This window comes from Pinus tabuliformis, chromosome 3_1 (genome assembly GCF_031772625.1).
Source record: "Pinus tabuliformis cultivar Carrire ecotype Pingquan chromosome 3_1, CPIR1, whole genome shotgun sequence".
NCBI lineage: Eukaryota > Viridiplantae > Streptophyta > Pinopsida > Pinales > Pinaceae > Pinus > Pinus tabuliformis.
The window spans coordinates 759,109,118-759,132,596 of NC_142301.1; positions in this window are offsets into that span (position 1 = coordinate 759,109,118).

Here is a 23,479-nt window from a genome sequence, read left to right on the forward strand (position 1 = left end):
TCTTTTCTTTCTTGAGAGTTTGTGTGACACTCTCAGCCATAATCTGATAGGAGATTTCTCGGGCTAACAATTTGTCTGGAACATATAAAGGGAGAACATGTGGTTTAGCTTGGCTCCCATAAACCCTAATATAGGTAAAATGCTCTTCTCCAAACCAACCTGCTACAGCTGGTAAGTCGAAGGAAGCGAGATAGGAAATTTTGGGAATAGGCCGATCAAAAATGGAATAATGAATGGGAACCATAAAACCATTGCAAATTTGATACAAATGGTCCTTGTAAGAGGACTTCCACAATTTCTGATGATACAAATGAATGGGTGAGGGGTCTTGGGTGGTCCACCTCCAACCGAGGATAGGAAATTCAGAATTAAAACATAAAGTGTCCATAATGTAAGCGCTATAATAAAATGGTGGGATTTTCCTTTCGGAAACTCTGGATTTGGCTCTAAAGTCACGAATAGCTATGGCCAACTTATTAGAAAGAATGGTGGCCCAATCCATGATTATACTATTAACAGCTGCTTCCATCAGGGGAACCATTTCTATGTCGAAATTAGCAGAGTCATGTAACCCCCATAGCCTACACATCATAATCCCCGCATAGCAATAGGGAGAAGCCAAATAATCGACGGAATACTTACCCGAGCTTTCGTGCTTGTGTTTGGCCGGATTCTGCCTCCAATCCCGGATGGGTTTAGATTGTACTTCATTCTCGGCTGCAAATTTCTCCACGAAGGCTTTGTTATAGATTTTCTCCGGCTCGGGCAAATGATACACTTGCCTTAGGTGCTCTGGCTTTGTTAGGGTCCCACCCTAACCCCCTTATTTATGCCATGGGATCACGTCATAGTCAAGAGTCAATAAAGCCCATATTAATAATTGTAAGTGGTTAACCCGCAATTAGTGACGGGACCACAGTTAGTTGCAAATGGGCGGAAGTATTAGTTAGATGGTAAATAGGCGGTAGTATTAGATAGGTGGTATTAATAAAATCCACGATATTGGCTCGTGGTATTGCATGTATGAGTCATATATAAAGGATAGAGACTCCCTGCGAGGAGTATTGTGTCTTGTTTGGTAATCGAGCTCTGCTCTATTGGAGGTTGCCCCCTCGAAGAGGCCTGTGAACATTTCTCTCTGGATAATAAAATCTTTGCTATTCTGTGCTCTGGGTATATTTTCTTCGCATATTTTGTGTCTCGGTATCTTTTCTTCGCTATTTCTATGTCTGGGTCTTGCTTTGCAGGATAAGAAGCATAACAAGTGGTATCAGAGCACTTTCCAGGGCTCGGTGGGATCGCCAAATTTTAGCAAATTTTTTTAGGCTAGAGACGTGTTCCGGCGTCTTTAAACCACGGGATCTGTCGTTAAGCGCATAAACCTGCGGATTTGGGGAGGCATGCACGCAGGAAATACAAGAGGTGGTCACGTCTGTTGGACTCCCTTGTAACCCCTGTGGGTACCCCTTCGAGTAGTAGCGCATTAGACAGAACCGCGCACGGACTGTCTTCCACGTACCCTCTGGGTATATAGGAAGCCCCCTAGCTCCCTTGAAACCTCGCCTTAGATAATCCTTCGGCCGTCTTGTTGCTACAGTACACCGAGAACAGCACTCGGAGAGATTACTCGCCCGTACGATAGGGTAGTCGGGTTGTACGGCTAAGGGTACGGTCGATCCTCCTTAGTTAGAGCCCTGAAACATTGGGCCGAGTACTACTGTCAGACCCTTATGTATATTGCGATCTGTAGCACCTGACACTCCCCAAGACCATAGTTCCATTTTCTATTGGGGGATCACACATTATCTATTCCAGTCAGGAGCGGCAGTTGTTCAACCATTCAGATCTCTTAGATCGCATATTTCAGATCAGCAGCAGCAGTGTTCCACCATTCAGATATCTCAGATCAGCAGCAGCAGTGTTCCACCATTCAGATATCTCAGATCCATCAGATCGGAGTAGTTGCGAAGGGTTCCTGTACCTGCATAGGATTTTCGCAGGACTTTTGGTGGCATTGACATTTTGAGGATTTGGTGACTGCAGTATTGATCAGAAAGGAGTAAAACTCCGTTAGGAGTTTTCCAAAAAAAAAAAAAAAAAAAAAAAAAAAAAAAAAAAAAAAAAAAAAAAAAAAAAAAAAAAAAAAAAGAGTCTGAGATCTTCCAGGGCGCTTATTGGTAACCTAGCCCATCAGAATCGGGACGACGAGCTGAGCAAGGTGGTACCATTCAATTTTAAGTGAAATTTTTCGGCGGTCCCAAATTTTCATCAGACGGGTGTATGGTAGAAACTCGTGCTCAAGCAATGGCCAATGAAAAGATAGACCAACTAGAAGCAAAGCTGGACCACCTACACTCTACAGTGGCAACCCTCGAAAAGCATCTTAGAGGATTCGAAGGCATGATGAACGATCTGAAGGACAAGGAGCCAGCACACGATGAGGCATATAAGGGTCATGAATACCATGAGGGGGAGTCTAGCCACTCTCCTCACCTCTGGCACACCCATCCACCACCCAATCAGAGACCTCCCAAGTTGGATATGCCTAAATTTGACGGATCTCACACGTCTGCATGGCTAGCACAAATGGAGCAGTATTTTTTTTTGAATCATATCATAGAGGAGGGGACTAAACTTATGGTGGGCACCATGTACTTGGACAGTGAACGTTGGCAATGGAAGGAATGGTATGAGCGTTGCAATGGACAATTTAAGAATTGGGGCCAATTTACCAAAGCTCTTCGAAATCGCTTTGAACAGGAAGACTCTTTTTTGGGTCGTCTCACTAAGCTCCGACAAACAGGTTCAGTGGATGAATATATTACAGCTTTTGAAGCATTAGCTTTCCGCACTAAGGGTCTCACAGATGAATTCTACATGGAATGCTTTGTCAGTGGTCTTAAAGAAGCCATCAAAGCTCAGGTTTTACTCCACCACCCCCCCACATGGAACGAGGCTTGCCAGGTAGCCCGTAAAGTGGAACGATCCTTAGCTGCTCAATCCAGCCGCCCCAACTTTCCCGCTAAAGGGCGTTCCCTACAAGCCCCCAATATGACCCAAACACTCAAGATTCAAAAGGTGACACCTGCAGAAATGGCCGAAAGAAGGAAGCAGGGACTATGTTACTACTGTGATGAAAAATATTCCCCGGGTCATAAATGCAAAGAGCACAAGTTTTTTCAAATAGATGCCACTGACTCCAGCCAAACAGAGGAAGATCCAACACTTGAGGAACCAGAGGAGACCGACGAAGATAACCAACAGGAGATGGTATCTGATGAACCCATGATTTCGCTACATGCACTGGCAGGAATTTCTTCACCTCAAACTCTCAAAATCAGGGGTTATCTTAAACATCGGCCACTAATAGTTTTGATTGATAGTGGAAGCACCCATAATTTCATCCACCAAAAGATCGCTGAAGCAGCACATTGTTATGTCCGAGCAGTTTCTAACTTTCAAGTCCAGATTGCAGATGGAGGCACAATGAAATGTGCAGGTCGCTGTGACAATGTCAAAATTCAAATGGGGGATTATCACTTGAAAACCCACTTGTTTGCAATACACATGGGGGGTTGCGACATTGTCCTAGGTGCGGAATGGCTCCGCACTCTTGGGCCAATCACAATGGATTTCAAGGAGTTATATATGAGTTTTAAGCAGAACGACTACACACATACTCTCCGTGGGCTACAAGCGGGAGACCCTTCGATCATAAGCTCACATCGTATGGAAAAATTGTTAAAAAAGGGCCATCATGGAGTAGTAGCTCAATTTAATGCCATCCAGATGGTAGATACCATGTCTTCACCAATTCATCCAGAGATGCAACAGATTTTGAATAAACATCGGACGATCTTCGACAAACCTCATGAACTTCCACCATCGCGAGGGGAACATGACCATAGCATCACATTGGTCCCAGGGGCCCAACCCCCAAATGTGCGGCCGTACAGACATCCGTTCACCCAAAAGAATGAAATCGAAAAAATCATCAAGGAATTGCTGGAAGCAGGTGTCATTCGTCCTAGTATTAGTCCTTACTCATCTCCAGTCGTCATGGTCCTCAAGAAAGATGGGGAGTGGCGAATGTGTCCCGACTTCAGGGCCCTCAATAAGTTAACAGTCAAGGACAAATTCCCCATTCCAGTGGTGGACGATTTGCTGGACGAACTCAATGGGGCCCAGTTCTTCACCAAATTAGATCTTCGCTCAGGCTACCACCAAATTCGCATGAAGGAAGTTGACATCCCCAAGACAGCTTTCAGAACTCATGAAGGCCATTATGAGTTCTTGGTCATGCCATTTGGTCTCTGTAATGCCCCCTCTACTTTTCAGAGCCTTATGAATCACCTCCTCAAACCATATCTCAGAAAATTTGTCCTGGTCTTCTTCGATGACATCCTCATCTATAGTGGCAATTGGGCGGCACATCTTAAGCATGTAGATATCCTCTTGCAACTGCTCAGCAAGCATAAACTATTTGTCAAAATGTCTAAGTGTGCGTTTGGCAGGGAAGACGTGGAGTATTTAGGCCACATTGTGGGTCGGGAAGGTGTCAAGGTTGATCCCAAAAAGATCCAGGCAATGCAAGAATGGCCTCAACCTAAGACCTTGAAAAGCTTGAGAGGATTTTTGGGCCTTACAGGCTACTATCGTAAATTTGTCCGCAACTATGGCCGCATAGCGAAGCCCCTGACACAACTTCTCAAGAAAAATTCCTTCTTCTGGAACGAAGCAGCACAACAGGCATTTACTGCTCTCAAAACCGCCATGTGTTCCACTCCGGTCTTAGCACTACCGGACTTCACAAAAACATTTGTCATTGAATCTGATGCTTCGGGAACAGGTATTGGAGCAGTCTTAATGCAGGAAGGGCGACCATTGGCCTTCACTAGCCAACAACTAAGTGGGAAGAACTTGGGCCTATCCACCTATGAGAAGGAAATGATGGCCATCTTACATGCAGTTGAGACCTGGCGACCTTACTTGTTGGGGCGACGCTTCCAAATCTGCACAGATCATCACAGTCTTAAATATTTTTTGGAGCAACGCCTCTCTTCCCCCCAACAAAATAGATGGTTAGCCAAAATGCTGGGTTATGATTATGAGATCATTTACAAGAAAGGGAAAGACAACAGGGTAGCAGATGCCTTGTCACGCCAATTTGAGGAGGAAAGTACTCTGCTTGCAATATCCCTCCCCATTCCAGACTGGATTGAAGAGGTTCGCAGGGAATGGTTTTCACATCCTGAGCTCTCTCAACTCATCTCTCAATTACAGGCAGATCCTAATTCCAGCAAGGGCTACTCATGGCAGAATGATATTCTTCGCTACAAGGACAGAGTGGTCATCTCACCAACATCCACCCTCAAAACTCGCATTCTGGCAGAATTGCACTCCTCTCCCATTGCAGGACATTCGGGCTTTCAAAAGACATACGCTCGCACCAGAAGATCATTTTTTTGGACTGGCATGAAACAGGACATCCTTACTTTTGTAGCAGAATGTGACGTCTGTCAACGCCACAAGGGTAAGAAGCATAACAGGCTTGAACGACCCGAAAATCCTTCCATCCATTGTGTGGAACGTTCTATCAATGATTGGAATTTCCTCGATTGCCCAGCGCACTACATCAGTGTAGGGAAGGACCTGCTCTCTGGCTGCTATTCTGTGGAGAAAGGAGTCGGCCAGGTCTTTGAGAGTAGCATCGGACTTCTTTAGTACATCCACACTAGCCTCTGTCACTGTCACTTCAGGTTGCTCAACTTCTAATAGGTTATATGTGCCTTGCCATGAAGTCCTATTGAGACCAGTGCACGTAGTGTCTGAAATTAGGCCTTTCTTCTTATCCGCGACAGCTTGTCCTGCAACAGATGCAGTAGCGGAGCCTGCGGTCCTTTTGGATTTTTTCCCCATCATGCTGAGACTTCTCTCAACAGATGAATTCTACACAGAGGCAAGAGAAATCGTAACAAGGAAATAACCATGACAATCCATAAAGGAAAAGATATATCATTTGAAGCGTGGTGATATTAATTCTCAAAAGTGGCTGTGGATCCAATCACTGGGAAGATATTGCAGATGCATTAATGGTGATTTAAGGCCTGCTACCCATTAAATGAGTATCACACCGTTATCCGGCTGAATGACCCCCTTAAGCGTGGAACAGATATTTTGGCGGTTAAACGCAAGTGTTCGTTAATCGAAGGGGCAAAGTTTTTTAAATACACATGCGTTACCTTATCCCTGCATTAACGGCATTTTGAAATTTGCGCTTTATCAATCAGATATCATTATAACTTTAAAGTTTCAAGTGATGATTTTTGAGAATGCCGACTGCCGATGAGCGATACCATATCGCATCGGGAATAGATGCTACACAATCTTTAGACAAGATCCTGTTGAGTGCCGATTGCGACATCGCATCGGACTAGCGCATGGAAGCATTCGAAAGTGTACATGAAGTAGTTTGCTGATTTCTGATTGGGATATCGCATCGGGGGTAAGACCCGAGCGCGTTATCGAAGTACATGGGAATCTTCCGACGGCCGATAGCGATATCGCATCGGCGGAGATCAAGGTGACGTTTTAATGTATCTCTTATGCCATTGCGATATGCGATCTTGCGATCGCTTTATCGCAATAACAAAAGAATGTTTCATTATTGGAACACTTTTATTCAAAAAGGTTTAAATATGTAAACTCATTTGATTATCATACCTTTTTGAACACAAGAGCATTGATGCCAATTAAATTTTTAAAAGGGACCCATTCCATATAATAATTTTTTGTGTAAATGAAAATGTTATGAAATGGGGGGTTGTTGTAGAGCACAACAGGCACAAAGATCGCTTATACCTCTGTAAGAATTCCCAGCTAAAACAAAAGATTCTTATGGAATTGCACACTTCTCCCTTAGGAGGGCACTCAGGATTTTTAAAAAATTACCACAGGGTTAAGAAGGAATTTTTTTGGGATGGCCTTAAATCAGATATTCAAAAGTTTGTGGCGGAATGTTTGGTTTGCCAACAAAATAAAGTTGAAATAATTAAGACACTAGGTCTATTACAACCTTTATCCATTCCAAGCCAACGTTGGGAGGAGGTTTCAATGGATTTTATCACAGGTTTACCAAAGTCTGAGGGAAAGAGTGTCATCATGGTGGTAGTTGACAAACTTACCAAGTATGCACACTTTTGTGCATTATCACATCCATTTAAAGCCAGTACAGTTTCTACGGCATTTATGGAAACAATTCAAAAGCTACATGGAAACCCAAAGATTATTGTAAGTGACAGAGATCCCATTTTCACTGGAAATTTTTGGACAGAATTATTTTCTTGTCTTGGTACTCAGTTAGCTCATAGCTCATCTTATCATCCTCAATCTGATGGGCAAACTGAGATAGTAAACAAATGTTTGGAAGGATATCTTCGTTGCTTTGTATCTGATAAACAGACACAATGGGTCAAATGGTTGCCTTTGGCTTAATGGTGGTATAACACTTCCTTCCATACAACAACAAAAATGACCCCATTTATGGAACTTTATGGGTATCAACCACCATCCATCACATCATATTTAAGAGAAAATTCTAAGGTTCAGGCAGTGGAACATCACATCGAACATCAACAACAAGTCCTCCAACTCTTAAAGGATAACCTCGTGTTGGCACAAAATAGAATGAAACAACAGGCAGATCAACATCGCAGTGAAAGAAGTTTTGATGTAGGTGATTGGGTATTCCTACGGCTACAACCATATAAGCAAATGTCCCTCAAGCAAGCTAAGAAGGATAATAAATTATCACCAAAGTATTATGGTCCGTACAAGGTGTTGCAAAAGATTGGTACTATGGCATACAAATTGGAGCTTCATGCAACTTCTCGATTGCACCCAGTTTTCCATGTTTCATGTTTAAAGAAGGTTATAGGCGACAAGCTCCCAGTTCAAACAATATTGCCAGAACTTGACGAGGAAGGAAAAATTATATTGGAACCGGAAGCAGTCACAGAAACAAGAACTCGACAGCTACGAAATCGATCAATTTCAGAGTATCTTATCAAGTGGAAGAACTTATCCGCTGAAGATTCCACATGGGAGGATGAGAATTTTATGCAGAAGTATCCAGAACTACTCAAGCATTGAGGACAACACTTTTTTGAAGGAGAGGGGCATGTTGGGTCCCTATAATACTAGTGATTACCCCATTACTATTGTAGTTATACCCCTTATTAATATTGTTTGTGCCCCTATTGCTCCCATATTGTTATTATTGTGCCCCATAGAATCCCTCTATTGTTATTTTTGTGGCTTTATATTATCATTGTTAGGTCGGTTGGATTATATTGTGACTCCTTAGACTCCTATATATAGAAAGGAGGTTTTGTCATTTGTATCATCCAAGAATTGTTCATTTATGTAATGTAAAGGAGGTTGCCCCCTCAAAGAGGCTGAATTCTAAGGCGTTGATCTATCTTTTCTTGACCTGGTTTCATAACATTTGCCATCTCACTTGGAATTTCTCCCAAAAGTTCTGTACAATCCTCAGTATCTTCTTCTTTGTCACAAGCATAACTTACTGACACTATTTCTTCATTCTTGATTAGAATAAAATTCTGATCCTCCATCTCTTTGATAGTTTTAGATGTCTGTCCATCACTCTCCCTTTGATCATTTAAGAAAATCAATTCCTCATTATTCTCTTCAATAGCAAATTTCTTATCATAAGACATAACTGTCTCATCCCCACTGAATATATTTCTTCTATTGAGCATGGAATTTATGAACTCCTTTTGCTGTAATAAGTCAACTTGATCTTCATTTAAAGGCATTCATCATCATACTTTACCTGGCAATTTTCAGCTTCATTCAAGACATTTCCATAAAAAGGTTTATCTTCTTGAATACCTGCATTCATACACAACTTGTTAGTTGTAAAACCGCGAGACCTCATCATCTCATTTGATGATTCAATCACCAATTCCTCCTATTGTTCCAAGTCCTTTACATGACTTAGAAATATTTTTATGGTCTTCTCCTCAATCTCATCAAGTCCTTTACTTGATTTCTTGATATCCTTCTCTACTTCCTCTTTTAAAACAGAATTTAGATTCTTCCTGTCTTCTTCCCTCTTTATGACAATATCAACAAATTTTCCTTCTTTACATGTTTCACCTGTAAACATACACAAATTATCAGATTTAAAATCATCAGACCTTTTGGTCTCACTTGAAGTTTCAGTCTTCAAGTCTTCATCTTCACCTAGAACTTCACCTTGCTCTGGTTCACAAATGGACACTTCCATTTCCAACTCAGCTTCTCTGAGTTTTTCCATCAGCCACCTTACTTTCCTTTGTTGTAGCCTTCTCTGCAACTTATGCCACTTCACTAGCTTCTTCTTTAATACCCAACCTTGTCTCTGACTTTCCTATAATATCCTCATCAATACATCGAGTTGTTCTTTCATCTCTGCAATCTCTTTGTCAATTTCCTCTTGACTCATCCTCTTGCCATTTGTCTTGGCATTTTCTTTCTTCATCTTTCTTCTGTTGTGGTCTTCCTCAGAACCTCTGCTATGACTATCAGTAGCCATCTTCTTCTCCTCTTTCTATGAGTTCCTCACTCATTCACTATGAGCTGCACTAAAGCCTCTGCAACAACAAGTCCTCCTTGTTGCAACTTACCTCACCAAGCTTTCCTCTGTACTTAGTCTTTTGGCAAGCACTTGGTTCTCTATCTTTGGAACCTCCTTTGAGCACTCTTCTCTGCTCCTTCTAGGCTTTGACTCATCTACACCTCTTAAGAACACAACTGTCCTCTTGTATTTCAATCACCATGAAATACTTGGTTTTGACCACTTATTCTTTCACTTAGAAAGTGTTACTAGCTTCCTTCATTACCTTGGCAATTCTACCCATATCCTTTGTGGAATTACCTTTGTGATTTGCAACAATACCTCTGCAATAAAAAGTCTCCTTCTTGCTACATATGCTTTACTAAGCTTCTCTTCTCCTCTGAGCTCAGTATTTTAGCATTTCTTTGGTTCTTTCCTCAAACCTCTTGCTCACTAACAATTCTACCCAACACTTCTTTTGCTGGAATTGTTATCTCTAAGACAACTCTACCCACAATCGCAACTGTGGAGTTGCCTCAACAACTTCTATCCAACCACAGTTGGAAATTGTTCTCAATTTCTCTTGAGCACTCCTTTCTCTTACGCTATTGGTGCAACTTTCTCACCTCCTTATGCTATCACCTGTGTATCAATTTAACAACCACATATTCTCCAATATTCAAATCAGAACAAAACATATCACCTCACCTTCAAGATATTTGCATGATCTTGTTCTACCATTTCCTGTTCTTTAAAAGGATTGTCCTCTGTTCCTTGCATCTACAAGTTTTTCTACACATCACCTATATGTGTTTACTGTTTGTCAAATTAGAATCTGATCCTCTCTGCCTGCATATACATCTTAAAACACATAACTCTATTCTAAATTATTGTACATAGAATTTCTTTTTTCTGTTTAACACTAATTGTTTCAATTACAAACTTGGCTCTGATACCAAATGACACAGGGTTACCCTTGCTTTCACCCACAATATGCATGAATTATGCACATATCCTGTCTGTCCCAGGAATTTTAACTCTCTGCCGAGTTAAATCTTCTTTATTAAGGTTACGGCCCCATTCATCAATTCCTATGCTGAATGATTTATTAAAACCCAACATAGTCTAACTCTTCATTCAATATGCATGTATCGAGACTTTAATCACCTCTTATCCTTCAAATATGACTTTATTAAAGCCTTTCTTTTAAATCCTTCCTATCGGGACTTATAAACCCTTATAAAATTTCATTAATGTTAATATCAGACTCATACAACCCCTCTAAGCCCTCATTAAACCTTGGCCGCATATATCTAAACTTCCCACTCTTTAACATTGGTTATATATAGAATTAACCACCAACCCTTATATCCGTGCTATAATCCTTTATAAACCATTTACAAAGGAAATACACATTAAACATACCTTTCCACCTTTATATGGCCTCTGCACACTCTTCGATGCATGCTTTATTGCTAATCACAATCGCTCCTCTGCGGTCATATTACACAGGCCTCTATCGCATCCGATATGAAATTAACACAATATCGGATTTCAAAACATATACAACTGCACCATCTAACTCCATCGGGTCCGCTTAGTTTGTATGTCGCATTCTCCACCCGATCTTGATCAACACTTCATTGGCGATCGACGTATCGGCTGTCACAACATCGCAATTCTATGGTCCACTATCGCTTGCCCTTGCAATCTACGATTCACGATTAGATCACGATTGTTGATCTGGTTCTGATCCAATGGTTCTCGATCAATCGGCGATCGCTCATCGCACTTGTCCAAAGCCCGGTTTTGATAATTTCAAAAGGATTTTGCTAATGCGATTTAATCCTAGCCGTTGATCATAAAGATCCAATGGCTACGGTTCACCGATACTTCATTTCTTTTGCTCTTCCGCTTCACGTAGATTTTACGCCATTTCTTCAGTTTTCTGTGGTTTTCCAGGTTTTCAAAGGTTTCGCCCTTTCGCTTTTCCACTGCTCAATTCACTTCCGCCTGAGATTAACTCTATGAATTCTTAATACTGGTCATTCCATAACATCACTGAGGTTCTCCAATTAGTTCTATAGCCCTTTACGATCCTCTGTATCATCTCCTCCTTTGTGTATTCACTGAACTTCACTTTGACTCTACCTCTTTGCGTTCACTGCACTTCGCTTGCATAAATATATATACGCACTTCTCTGATACACTCAATTTATCATTCAACACTCAATCATGCACTTATACATGGTTTGAATTAATCTCTGTATATATAATTACAAGCAATTAATTACAGAAGGAGATCTCTATCTCTTTGGCCTGATGTTCTAATATCAGCGGCCTCTGTTTACACTCTGCTCGTAGGCTTAAAAACACACTCTAGCTATCTGTCTAGCTTGTCTAACTTCTTGTTTTCTGACCTTCGTCTTTGCCTTTTAGTCTTACATCTATAGCTAGGGATTCTAAAACCAATTCTGGTTTAGATCAATAAATTCCTTAACAAAATTCCTAAATCTCTTCCTTATTCCTAAAACTCCTCTCTAATCCATAAATTCATGAACTGACTCCTAATCTAAGATTTACAATCAATTCTCAAATCCCTCAATCTCTGAACTATCTTAAATCTCTTATGTTCTCCTACATTCGAGAACATTTACAAATATGCCTCACAATACTCAATTAATTCCTATTCTAGCATCTCTCATTAAAATCACTCAAAACATTAATAATTACATTTAATTCACACTTAGGAACCCAACTTCATTGAAAACACAATACCCCTATGTCTACTAAAATATAATGATTTTCCTTGAGTTGAATGGTCCTGCATCAATTACATACACAAGAAACACCCACTCCCAATAGACCTAGTATATGAAAATGATTGATATATATTGGAAAATCAACAATGTCGTGATAAAGCACTGGTGAATCACAATGAGTCTTAATAAGAGATATTGTTCAATGTTGATGCCTTGTAATTGTAGGTCATAAAATTGGACAACAAGGTTTCAGTGATTGTTAATAAAGTTGTAGACTTGGACTTTAGTGATTGTGACAAGGAAAAATTTAGCCGTGCAACCACCCACATAAACCCCCCCCACTTCTTAACTGATGATATATGTTTTGATTTTTTTTACTTAAGCATGGAAACTTTCCTAGTTTATAGCTTAAGTTCTAAGTTAATTAGTAGTTTTTCTCATAAAGCTAGACTCAATATCTTATATAAACATGTTTGGTACTTAAACTGATAATTTTGACAAAAAAATCATGCCTATGATAGTGGTTTGGTTTTCGAAGTGACAAACTAGTAGTGATAAGAATGTTATCTTTTATTTGAGGTAATATAAATTCATTCCTTCCTTACAAAAATAAATATACAAATTTATTTACTGAAATCAATTTTACTTTTTGAAATCAATTTCAGTGAAATGTCTCAAGTAAGTATAAGTATATATATATATATATATATAATGATGAAAGAAACTAAATTTCATAAATATAAGTATTTTCTATGCCCCACTTAAATAAATTTGACAATTAGCAGATCCCATTTGTGAGGTATGCTTTTAATGGCCCACTTAAATAAATTTTACAATTTGTGGGATATGTTCTTAATTCTATAGATAACAATTGAAAACCAACTCCAACAAGTAAAATACCTTTTCTCTCACTTATAATAAGATTTATTTAATATAAATTGTTTGGATAATGGATTTATCAAACAATTTTCCTCAAAATATGGACTTAAATTGTTTGTATAAGAGATTCTTTACCACTAAATAACCTAAATATTATTCAAAAACATGATCATTTATTTGTGTTGTTGCATAATTAGTGAAGTGGGTCTTATTAGCACAAGGAGAATACTATTTCATGGGGAAGAGTTCCATGCTCACACATGAAAATAAGTATCACACAGTTGGAAGAAAAACAAATGAAGAGAAGAGTAAAAGTAAAGAAAGAGATAGAACACTAGCAAAGGAAGAAGAGCTCATGCAATGTAGAAACCTTATTAGTATTAAAAATGATCTTATATTTTTGGTATAATCCAGTGTAACTTAAATTAAATGTAAATAACAAACGTATCAATTTGGTGTTTTGAGAAATATTTTGGGTCCAAAGTTACAAAACCAAACCACCTCAAACCTCAGCCAGTGATCCCACCTCACGGTCGGGCTTTAATAAGCATCACCAGGTTGGTCTCTACCCAAGTTGTCCAAGGCTCTAGAATTTTGTTCCAACCAAGGCTTCCAGGACCAGTAACTCAACCCACAGTTGTTGCCTTGCTCTAGATTATTTTTCCAACCAGGGCTTCCATAACTAGTAACTCAACCCACCAAGGTGTCCAGAGCATTTGTCCAACCAAGGCTCTAGGAACTACTAAATCAACCCATAGCCATAAGGAACTTGAGAACCAACCCGAAAACAAATATAAAACCCACAACACCGTGGCTATATAAGAAATGGAAAGGCTAGGAAAAACCATTGTCTATCTAGGAAATCCTCCATGCCAATGACAAATCATAACTAAGAAACCACATGCATGTGCCATGCATGCCAAAACTAGCAAGGAAATCATACATGCAATTCATTATCTGCAAGTAAAACTCGTTGTAGCTGTTGATCCCAATATCCTCTTGCACATTCTTTCTCTTCCTTTTCCTTATTGCTCCAAATCCAAAGTATGCCACACTCCTCCAAGAGTGCTCCAAGAAAACTCAGGATTTTATTTTATTTATTTATTTAGGTTAATTTAACAATTAGATATTCGATTTAACTTAATATTATTTTCTCATTCTAATATTTATATTTTTATGTATTTATTAAATGAATACCTTTTAACTAACTATTACCTTAACAACCTATTAAAAATTACTTTATATATATACATATATATATATATATACATATATATATACATATATATATACATATATATATACATATATATATATATATATATATATATATATATATATATATAAAGGTAAGGTCCCTTCATTCCATTTAATTTACTAAATAATTTATTTTTGTTTTTAATGTATTTATTAAATAATACCTTTTAACTAACTATGAACTTAACAACGAATTAAAATTACTTTATATATATATTTTATAGATATTAAAAGGCATGGTCACCTAATATAACTAACTTCCATTTAATTTATAAAAAAATTTATGACCCTGGTCCAAAACTCAAATTTAGTCGTTGGTCAAGTTAGCTGTTGGAGGCTCTACTCAAGCTATTTAACATGCAAAGCTGGATTTGTTTCTTCAGCTTGTCCTGACGATGAACCACACTGGTTGGTTCTAAACGCTTCGACAAATGATATTTCATGTGATTTAGCCAAAAGACTCTCGTAAACTTGATATGGATCACAGAAGCCTCAATTCTACAATTGAATCCCTGCACGGAAAAGCCATTGCAACCAAAGTTCATCAATTTGAACGGGCACGCTTGCAGGTTTCAAGGTTGAATTCAGATCTAGCTTTTCTTAAAAGATGCAGAGACTCCTCCATCATCCTAGTCTTTCCCCGGATTAATCATCATCTTGACACTCCCCAAAACCATGAAGTTTTCCTTAAGGCGAGTTTGGCTTTAATAAGAGCAAAAATCAGCAGGGTCAGAAGATCCCTAAATATGCTTTCTCGTTTTCTTTTGGATTTGCATCTGGACCTTGGGAACTTATTTTCGGCCTCCCTTTGGGCCAGAATAGATGCCTGTTCAGCTTTGAAGTCCGTTCGGTTAGAGGAGATTCGGAAGCAGAATCAGGCTTCTAAGTTTCAGAAATTAGCTGGAGATTCAGCGTTACCTGATAGAGCCGTGGGAGCAGTTTCCTGTAGCCGTGTCTCATCTGGTCAAAAATCAGTGCTTAAGGATTGGTTATCTAGTAGCTCGGGTGGGGTCTCTGATTTCCCTTCGCTAGAGGTCCATGATAACTTAGCTCCCTTTGATGGAACCAGTCCCATTTGTCCTTCGGATTTATCTATGTTTGGTTCTGTTTTACCAGAGAGCAATGATCGGTTAGATCTCTGTGCAAAAGGGGATCTAGCCGCCCTCGCTCCCTACAGATTGGAGTGTGCTTCTCCTGAACGCATTCTTCCCAGTTCCTGTGTAGAGGGTGATCACGCTGGCGTTAACATGTACTCTCCACCTGTTACCATTACTCTAGAATGTGATGCTTTTCCTTGCATAAGTCAGCTTGTTGATTCGCATGACAACAACCTTACTGTGGGTAACTCTCTCTCTGCACGGAAGAATGGATTACCTGGTTCGTGTTCTAGACCAACATTGAGTGTATTTAATCCGATGATTTCAACCAGGCCAACGCATGATGGGAGCTCCACTTCTTCGGTGCGAAGCAGGGTCCCGGAGCCGTTAGTTAGTTCTATCGACCGGTTTTGTGTGGATAGCCAGTGTTTGTTCCTTTCACCGCACTCTGATTTCTTGGACAATAATCTAATGTATAATAATGTAACATGTAGTAATAATAATAATAATAATTTCATTAACAACAACAACAACAACAACAACAACAACAACAACAACAACAACAATAATAATAATAATAATAATAATAATAATAATAATAATAATTAGAATAATTATTATGATTATAATAACATTAATAATAATTATTATTATTTTAATAGTAATAGCGATAGTATGAGGGTCGAGATTAATAATGATAATATTAATAAAGATGATTCATTATTTATTAATACAAACAATTCTAACATGGAAAGTAATAAGATATTGAATTTTGATAATAATAATTTAAATCATAGTACTAATGGTATTAATAATCTTCCCCCTCCTTCTCATTTTAATAACAGGGTTGTAAATCTTTCTAGTTTCTCTTTTCCCCCTTCAATTTTTAAAGTTTTGGGTAAAGGATTAAATTTTGCCTTAGCCCCTAAGAAAATCCTTGTGGATGATATCATTTGTGACATAGAGTTTGGGATCAGAGGTTTACCTGATAGGATCAAGGACACTATTAGGCAAGATTGTGCGGTTGTCTTGAGAAAGGCTAAGCCCCCTAAGAGCAACCTTAGCAAGGAAGAATCAATAGCTCTCAAATCCTTAAACCAGAACAAAGATATCGTTGTTCTAAAGGCAGACAAGGGTGGAGCTTCCGTCATTCTTAACAGGGTTGATTACCGCAATAAGATGTTGGATCATCTTCATAATAGTGGTAGCTATAAAATGTTTCCCAAAAACCTGTTAAAAAAGGTTGCTAGGAATGTGGCTCTTGACATTAAATCCATTAGCTCAATGAGTTCCTTGCACCATAAACTCATTGAGAGAAACCCTATTACTCCTAGAATCTATGGTCTCCCCAAAATTCACAAGGAAGGGGCTCCCTTAAGGCCCATTGTCAACACCATTGGAGGTCCTACCTACCTTCTTGCTAAGTTCCTTGCATTAAAGCTTAAGCCCTTAGTTGGTCGTACGAAGTCCTTCGTAAAAGACTCTGCCTCCTTTATTGATGAACTTAAGGACATTAAGCTTGACCCTGGGGACATTCTTGTAAGTTTTGATGTAGTTTCCCTATTCACTTGTATCCCTATTAATGAGGCCATGGAGGTGATCAACCACCTAATAGATCCTGACACCGCTCGGTTAGTTGAGATCTGTCTCACTTCCACCTTTTTCAGTTTTGAGGGAGAGTTCTTTGAGCAAACCTGTGGGGTTGCCATGGGCTTACCCCTATCCCCTGTCATTGCTAATCTTTTTATGGAATATTTTGAGTCCAAGGCTCTAAACTCATCCCATCTCCTGCCCAAGCTTCGGAAAAGGTATGTGGATCACACCAATGTCATCTGGTCTCATGGCCAAGAGGAATTAGATCTCTTCTTCGATCATCTCAACAATCAATCCTCAGTCATTAAGTTCACTAAGGAGCAGGAAATTGATTGTTGCCTCCCGTTCCTTGATATTCTTATTTCTAAGAATAGTGATGGTTCCTTCTCCCACCAAGTTTTTCGAAAGAAAATGCATACGGAGCAATATATTCATGCCAGTTCCCACCATTTCCCGGCTTAGAAGATGGGTGTTCTCAATACCCTTGCTACTCGTGCCCTGAGGATCTCAGATAAAAAGAGTTTTGAGAAAGAAAAATCCCATCTCCTTGATGTTTTTTTTGAGAATGGTTATAGTAGATTCATGGGTCAGAAGGCTTTCCTAAAAGCTGCCAAGAATTCTCTTGCTAAAAGGGAACCGAAGGAGTGGATTTCAGGTGTCCATCTTCCATTTTTTCAGGGGACCATTGATAAGATTGCAAGGATTCTCAAGATGCATAGTGTCTCCGTGACCTTTAAGCCCCTTAACACCATTAGTATGTCCCTTAGATCAGTGAAGGATCCTATTGACCCTAAAGATATGAAAGGGGTATATATTATCCCTTGTTCCTATGGGACCCCCTATATTGGTGAGACTGGTCGCTCCATTAATCAAAGGATTAGTGAGCACGCAGCTGACCTTAAACATAGGAGAGCAAAGTCTTCCGCTTTAGCTGAACATACGAAAAAAACCAATCATTATGTTTGTACTGAGGAGGCTAGTGTTATTGCTAAAGTTTCACAGTTCCGTCATCAGAAATTTAGGGAATCACTTAAGATCGAAAGAGGTCGAGCAATCTCAATATAGAGGATGGCTGGAAAATCAGTAGATGTTGGGTCCCAACACTCTCTTCCTAAGCCCAATAGTGTAACAAAAGTTAGGAGTTTTGTGGGAGCAACTCAATGTTGGAGAAAATTTATATTTAACTTCTCACTCATTGCAACACCATTACAAGCTTTGACAAGTGTGAAACAAGTCTTTCAGTGGGGAGGAAAGTAGCAAAAATACTTCAAGTCATTGAAAGAGAAAATCAATACAAAACCAGTTCTAGCACTTCCATATCTTAAGCAACTATTTGATATTCAAACCAATGCAAGTGATTATGGTATGCGAGAAGTTTTGATGCAACATGGTAAGCCTATTTGTTATCATTCTAAAACCTTTACCAATGTAGTAATTAACTATCCAAATTATGATAAAGAGTTTTATGCTTTGGTACAACGCCTGAGGAAATAGAAGCATTATTTGATGGGTAAAGAAACGATTATTCATACTGACCATCAACCTTTTCAATACTTACAATCACAAACCAAGCTACAACAAGCTAGATATTTCAGGTGGATGGGATTTCTACAATAATTTCATTTGGTAATCAGGTACAAGAAAGGTATATGCAACAAAGTTAATGTTGATATGTTATTGAGGCCTACTTTTAATGAATTTGTTATTCTTTAGAATAACTCAATAATGCATGAAGTTTATATTGAACAATATGCTCAAGATGATGATTTTAAAGATGCTTATGCAACTTTGAGTCAAGGCAATCATGTTGAAGAGTTGGATTATCATGTTCATAACAAGTTGTTGGATGATCTTGGCAAGTTATGTGTTCCACAAAGTGAGAGATTCAATGTCATAAGGGAAGCTCATACTTCACTTATTGCTCGTCACTTTGGTGTAGGCAAAACAATTGCTTAAATTCAAAGGTATTGTTATTGCCCTCACATGAATGAAATAGTTTCAACGTATCTAAAGGGATGTTCCATGTGTGCTACTAGCAAGCCTAGAAATAGGAAATTGGTTTTGTACACTCCACTTCCTATTCCTTCTCGTCCTTGGGAAAGTATTTCCATGGATTTTGTAGGGGGATTACCAATGTCTAGGAAAGGTCATGATTATCTATATGTTTTTGTGGATCATTTTAGAAAAATGTGTGTGTTGATGCCTTGTAAGAAATAGGTTACAGTTGAACACACCAAAAATATGTTCTTCCAAAATGTATGGGTGCACTTTGGGTTTCCCACTTCTATTACTTATGATCGATTCTCAATTTATCAGGAACTTTTGGTCAAGTTTATGGGAACTCATGTACACACAGTTGTAGAAGAGCATGAAATTCATCCACAAACCGACATCCATATAGAATTATTAAACAAAATAGTAGTGCACTCCTTCGAGGATATTATGGTAAGAATCCTAAACATTGGGATGAGCATTTGCATTACATCAAGCATGCCTACAATAGTTCGAAGCACTCATCTACACAAGTATCTTCGTTTGAAGCTTTTTTGGGTTATTTTCCAAAGTCTCCTTTGGATTTAATCTTTGGTAAAGATAATGCAATAGATGGACATAATGATGTGGACAAATCCAAGCATTTCATTGAAATAATTCAGCTAATGCATCAAAGAGTACAAGAGCAGCTACAGAAAAGCAAAGCCAAGTACAAAGCAAGACATGAGAAGCATAAGGTTGATCATGATTTCCAAGTGGGAGATCAAGTTTCATTGTATATTAGCAAGGAAATACTTCAAGGTGAAGGTAAAAATCTCAAGCCAAGTAGATATGGTCCTTTCAAAATCTTGGAGAAGATTGGTAACAATGCTTTCTGATTAGAGTTGCCACCTTATATGTAAATTTATTCTATTGTGAATGTGGAAATTTTGATATTGTATGAGCCTCCAATGATTGATGATCATGAAGAGAATGTTCATATTCCATCTATAGAATATTTTTCTCCTGAATATTTAAATGAGTTGCAGGAAGACTCAATTCTTATCAAGAGGATCAAGACTTCACACAGAAGCAATGTGGAGTATCTTTGAGTGGGGCTCAAAGGTACCAATCCAAGTGAAGAAAGGTGGATTAAGATAAAAAAAAGTGAGGGAGTTGTACTCTCAATTACTTGCTAAATAAAAACAAACTTTTGGTGGTCCAAAAGTTTCCAGTGGGGATGAATGATCCAAGGGATAAAAAATATGCTCAAAAATAAAAGTTCTCAAAATGTCCTGAAACCAGTGCCAAATTGTAGATATCGACATTATAATTCCAACATTGTGTGAATCTCCTTAATCCGACACTGTATGTAAAAGTTATTGCATTCTAAATTTTTTGGCAAACATTTAAAAAGTCAATTTGCAGGGTTGACTGGGAAGTTGACTAGGCAAGTCATACGATGATGTGGCAATGACATTAGTAGCTCATTATGCAGTACATTTTTCAAACAAACCAATCCCATGCTGACATGCAGCATGATCATACATGTTGATTTGAAAAAATGTTATTAGTTAGTGATTATCGGGTTTGACCAATCGGAAGGCACCATGTGGCCCTTCGGGATCGTTTAAAATTTTGTTATGGTTCGAAAAACCTTAGCAAGGCTTGACTCTACGACCTCTAAATCACATTAGAATGACATACCAACATACCACGCATTAGTTCTTAACATGTAGTAGTTAACGATTATTATTAAACGATAACATTTCAATAGTTGGATGGGTGGGTTGGGCCAGTGGGCTCGCTTGACCTTTCTTGTCCTCGGGTTATATGGTATGTCACATGTCCACGACATATAGTGAAAGGGGTGGGGATTTACGCCAACCCTCGATCCCATTCATTGCATATAATCATATTACCACTACATGCAACCAGGTTCTAGGGCCAACGATGCACATGGCCTTTAGCGCATGCCCCTGGTCACATTATATGTCATATGACTAGAACTGGGGGCAAAGGAAAATCAACAAGACTCTATTGGCACACTTAATTATTCAACAAATTGCACCATTTGCAGCGGAAATTTCATCAAACTCATGACAATTTGTCGCGTGGCAGTTCTGCCAAAAGAGAATTTGTTCCTAGTTTTGCCACTTTTCCTAGTTTGCATAGCAAGTTAGTCGGGAAATGAACATGGAGGCCTAACTTGGCCATTTTTCAGCCTTTTTGTGCCCAAGAAGAGCCTACACAAGGGTTTTTGGGTGTTTTGGACACAATGGCAACATTGTTTTTTTGATTTGAGCATTGTGTGTTGATGTAATTGACATTTTAAGAATATAATATAAATGGAATACATTGGAAGGTCAACCCAGAGATGTAGCCCATGAGGGGTGAACTATGTCATCAAATTGTTGTTTTGTGATGTTGCATTTTGTCTATTTTTCTTTGTTTTAAATATGCAAAACTTAACTAAAATTACTAATTTTATGTAATTTTGCAATTTCGATCCATTGACCACATGACATAAACTAGATTGTGACTTTTTTTTCAAGAAACCTTCAATTTTTAATTTCAAATCACCCTAGGAGATGATCAGTGCCAAAAGTTTGTGGGCCCTATTGGGGTAAATCGGTACATCAACTTCTCGGGGTCGTAATTTTGGCATATGATCTTTTTTTGACACATAAGATACCTCATCGGAAAGATTTATATGAGGAATACAACTTTCAATTGCAAACCCCTATTGAAAGATACAAGTTTTCTCATTTTCCAAAAAAACGCCGTTTATGGGATCAAAACAACTCGGAAGTTCAAGACTCGAAAAACTATCAAAATAGTAAATTATGCTATAATTAAGGAAATTGAAAGAAACAATGTTGGGGGTCCAAGTAGAATAGGCGGGTGCTCACCAATATCCACCTGGATAAAAAAACTTGAGAATTGATACTAATATTCCTTGTAAAGACTGTGAAAAAGATACAGTAGGGATCATGGGAGGAGGCTTCAATAGAAGAGAGCTCATAGACTCAACAAGAATCCTCCAACACCCTCTTGTCAGGGACATATTCAAAAACCACCAGTGGATGGGGTTCTTTGAGAAAATCAAGGGGTATGATGATGAAATTACCCATGAATTTGTAGTGGCCCTCTAACCTCAAGGGGAAGATAGTGCCACCACCATTGTGAGGGGGCTTGTCATCCATTTAAATGCAAAAATCATTAGCAGGGTGACCACATTGGCCCTAGGAGTTAGGTGGGGAAAGGAGGGTAGGATAGAAGCCATCATAGCTAAAAAGAACTTCTTCCTCCTTGAAGAGAAACCAATTGAAGATAAGAATGTGGTTAGAAGGGAAAGCCTACCCTACCCATGGAATGAAGTAGCCTATCAAATCTTGGAATACATATCATGTGAAGTGAGGCTCAATGTTGTCTATGCCTGTCAATTAAGGTTACTTTATGAGCCTAGATTCCAGACATAATTTCCTATCCCAAGTAGACTTAGTATTCCCCAATTCCTTATTTAGTTCATTGTGGATATGCGCCAAAGGGTGAGAGAGGGAAAACATCAGTACATTTCTCTCATGGGCTCATAAGGTTCCTTGTCATAGATGCTCTGGAACATATCAAGAACCCTATGTCATGGACAGAGTTTGTAGACATGGATAGGGAGGCTTTCATTAATATGCAAGCCCAAGATTTGTTAGAGAATGAAGAGACCAAAAAACATACCTCTGTAGAAGAAGAGGCTAAAGAGGAAAAAGAGGAAGAAAAGAAAGAAATTGAAGAAGAGAAGGAAGAGGAAAAACCAAATATAGAAATAGAAATATTTGGGGAACCTTCTAGGCATCAAAAAAGGAGTAGACAATAATAGTAAGCAAGCCTTTCATAGGGAAACACTGAACAAGAAGTGGCTTCCACCTTGGAAACCCTAAAGCGCAACTTTCAAGATTAAAGTGAAGTAGCCAAAGCAAGGCTATTTGTATCTGAAAAGGAGTAGTAGTAGTAGACTCAAGCAAGGGAAGCTTAAGCCTTCCACAACTACCCCCATCACCATTAAGGGGTTAACCAGTCACCATTGAGGGCGGATTAGAGAAAAATAAGATACAAATTGAAGAGGTGACCTCCCTCAAAGCTAAAGGAAAGCAACCCAAAACCTCATAAAAGAAGCCAAAGACTAAGGGATCCAACATGAGATAGTTACAAGAAGAAACTAAAATGCCACAGGAGGAGGAAAATACATTAGAGGAAAATAAGGCAGTGTTACAAGAAAGTGTTTCACAACCTCAAGAGGAAGGAGA